General features: G+C 45.3%; 1 long non-coding RNA gene across 1 annotated transcript; it reads left to right on the top strand.

Moving 5' to 3' along the window:
* The first annotated feature begins 1,283 nt into the window (after nt 1–1,283).
* On the top strand, nt 1,284–2,897 carry LOC141753885 (uncharacterized). The gene is made up of 3 exons (XR_012590540.1): nt 1,284–1,404; nt 1,589–1,705; nt 2,810–2,897. It is a non-coding gene; the product is annotated as an uncharacterized LOC141753885 (long non-coding RNA).
* The last annotated feature ends 879 nt before the right edge of the window (nt 2,898–3,776 follow it).

The raw sequence follows: 3,776 nt of genomic DNA, 5'->3' as shown, positions 1-3,776 counted from the left end.
ACAGGTGTAAGGGGGCGTGGCCTGGGGAACACCGAGAAACGACCTGTTTGGGTTTGGAGGAGGAAGCATGGAGGGGAGGAAGGAGATGTATTTTGGAGGTAAATGGAGGACTTTAACTTTCCAGAACCGTCACCAGTCTGTGTAATAGAACAGTGTCAATTTGACCATAAATGTAGTTTTAGAGATATTATGGTTACTAGTTGTTGTGTCTTTCTAGCCTGGTGCTAATGCAGCAGCTAGGTGACTCATGCTAGCAAGCTGGAGAAGGTGAAGGGAGGACATATATGTTGAAGCATACATTTAAATGTTTCTTTGTGGTGCATTCATTTGTTGTTGTCAGAAGAGCTTTAAAGGCACCCAAATTCTTTGAATTTCCTCTTTTAATCAGGTCTTTAGCATCACAGTAGCTCTCAAATCCTAGTTGTAACTATAGGCTTGAAACTTAAGTTGATTGTTATAAAACTACAAATGATGAAGCCCCATGCAACACATTCTCCCTCCCCACTCCTCAAATACAAGGCTCGTTCGAGATGAGCCAGGCCTGCGCAGAATCGATCACCGGCGATCGCCGCGCAATGCATGCCGGTTCGATTTGTGTCCGACTTGATGCCGACTTGCTCTGACGTCATGCACACGTGGGCGACGATAACCTCACGAGATCGAAGCGGCCGCAGTTGCTCTCCACCAACTGCAAGACCCAGGGCATTATGGGAAACGCCTGGCTCGCGCTTGATCAAAGAGCTGATTGGCTCTTAGTTTTGACAGCAAACACCACGTGTTGAAGAAAGTCACAACTTTCTGTGTAATTGTAATATTGAACACTAGATTGTATTAGTCTCATGTTGTGCAATGAATGTTTCATCTGTTAACAAACATATCTTGTGTGGTTGATAATAATAATTACTATAATAATGAAGGTTATCTATATGTAACACTTATCAAAACGAGTGCTCATTATGTGCTTTACAAGGCGGACATTGACCGCAGCTTTTTGTCACCACCCCCTGCTGCTGTCGCCTGATCTCGTCTACTTTCCAGGCGAGGCGCAGTTCATCTCGAACGAGCCTAATACCAGAGTGTTAATGAAGAATGATAGGCTCCACATATCTTTTAGTGTTAAATGACGTATTCTTGTAGTTATAGCTTATAACGTTATTTTCAAATGACCATCTCGCTATTTATCTGATGACATGATCTCAATGAGGCTGTATTTTGTTTATGTGATCTATTAAGCAGGCAAATAGCTAATTGGCTATCCTACTGAAGTACTAGCTAAGTGGTTTGCCAGCTGAGTGGGTTAATCCGTTGATTTCACAGAGCCAGCAGGCCAGGCATGCAGCAACCTGAACTCAAGTTGGCTGTTACAACGATCAGTCTGTGTTATGCCAGAACGCTGACAGCAAGGTAGCTTTCACCTGCCGAAATATTTCTATTATCATCATTTAACATGTAAAAAAGAAGTACAAAAGCTTTGGTTTACACACCTTAAAGCTTGTTGCATGACTCTGATCTCAATCTGGACTGATTAGCAGTGTCCCATCTCGCTTTATCAGAGTTAAGATGATAATACTGCTTGCCCTCCCTTCAGGTACCTGGTGGACAGTCACTGGTTCAAACAGTGGAAGAAACATGTGGGACAAATACCAGATGGGTGACCAGAATGTCAACCCAGGACCAGTCGATGACTCTTACTCTCTTTTCAGAGGTGAGACAGATGATGCTTCACCTCCTCAGACATTAATTCACAGTTGGGAATATATTGTAAATACTGTGTGGCACTCCACGGACCTCTGGTCAGTTTCGCTTTATCATTCTGGAAGTAGCAACAAAGGCCCTGTTCAGACCTGGCATTAACATGCGTCCTGAGTGACCACTTGTGATCAGATCTCACTTCCCCGCTCTATATGAAAATAAACACGTAGTAAACACTAGACTAATACAGCAGACATTGGGATGTAATATTACAGGAGTGTCAGTAGTAATATCCTACATATTCGTGAATCCAGGTACATTTTATTAACAACAAAATAAAAGGTTGTTGTACCAGCGGTCCCCGGGGACCTCCATGCCGCCGAAACCGTCACCTTTGCCAGGCAACAGCGGCGTACAGAGCTTCAGATCCGGTGGATGAGAGCGAGCGGGTGGACGGGTGGACCGATGTCAGCTCTGTGCAGAACAAAAACACAGACACATCTCCGACAGTATGATAATAATGCACTTCCTGTGCCTAGTCTGATATCTGTAGATATGTAGCCTATAGATAAGATATATTTTGATAAAATACAGTTGTACTGACAGAATACAGTAGGGCACAGAAGTCGTTTCCAGGCTGCGAGGCTGACAAGCACTTGCATCTGCCTATATATTCACATGAGGGGCGCAGTGAGACCCCGCGGATCCCAGCGGTATGTCAGTTGAGTAGGCGGACCTTAATGTGGCCCAGGACACGTTCGCGTAAACCTTGCTAAAAGAATGTGACCATATGTGGCCCAGACCACCTCTGAATGTGGTCTGAGAGTGACCGGATCTCAATGCGTCCTCAATGCGTCTTGAGTGTGTTCACACCTGCACTTAGAGCTGTCCACTTGTGATCGGATCACTGAGGATGCATGTTAATGCCAGGTCTGAACAGGGCCATAGAGTAGCCGTTTTGAGGGGGGCTCATAGAAAGCTCTTCGTCCAGCATACCTTTTGTGTTTTGTGTCTCGTGAGACAGTCAGTTCAAGGTCACTGTTGTAAGTGCTGTCCCACAATTCCCTCCTTCTATCAGTTCGCTTCAATCTGTCTCTCATCCCCTTCTTACCTCTAGATGGGGGATGCGCTGGCCATCAAGGAGCACCTCGTGTTTGAGCTTGACTACATCCTGGTCTCCACGGAGGGCTGGAATAATCTCATCAGGAGTCAATTGCACTCAAGGTAAGGTAAGGTCTTTAGCAGGGGGCTGTGAGTGGTTGGAGAATGTTCTGCTCACTGCATTGAGAATACAACCAGTAGGACAATATAACACCGGCACAAAAAATAATGGCGCAGATGGCTTTACACTGAAGTTAGTTAAAAGCCTGGTGCGTCTCATATAGACGCCAAAAGATGCCTTGGTGCGTATCAGACACCGAGGGGCACTGACCAAGCGGTGGTGTTTGACAAGTTGGGAGTGAGAACGGGTTGTACATAGAAGAGACACAGTTGTTTCTAGTAGGGATGTCACGGTGAGGAAATTCATCCACCGGTTAATAAACTTGTGACGACACCAGTGTTACCGATAACACCGGACATTTTACAAGAAAAGATCAATATCTGTAGAGCGCTTACTTTCATCTTTAACGTTGGATGGCTGTGTGTCTGGCCTCTCCAGTAAAGCTTTTGCTGCGGGGCCGCAGGTTTCCACCTGGCGGCGCTGCACTACGTTATGGTTCCCCTACAGCATTGGGTTTAAATCCGAAATATTGCCAAATAGGCGCTTTAACACAAAATCCGCCACCGTCGTCTTGTCTGTCAAAATCTCTTTCGCCGCGTGACAAGTGTGGGAAATCTGACTCCTGCTACTCTGTGCTGAGACTCCGTATGGAGCAGAATCTTCTACTTACAGTTTGTAGTGTCCGTCGTCCCACTGATATGCGAAAATTAACTAAATGGGTTTTATTTCTATAAAAAAAGCAAACCAACGGTGGAGGCAGTGGGTAATGTAATCAGTGTATGCCTGAACACTGTGTAACACTGGTAACACCGACTACTGTGACAAGCCTAGTTTGTAGTCGTTTTGTGTCTCTAGTCTTTGT

This window comes from Sebastes fasciatus, chromosome 17 (genome assembly GCF_043250625.1).
Source record: "Sebastes fasciatus isolate fSebFas1 chromosome 17, fSebFas1.pri, whole genome shotgun sequence".
Lineage (NCBI taxonomy): Eukaryota > Metazoa > Chordata > Actinopteri > Perciformes > Sebastidae > Sebastes > Sebastes fasciatus.
The sequence above is the reverse complement of the archived record's forward strand: the minus strand, read 5'-3'. Positions and strand labels throughout refer to the sequence as shown.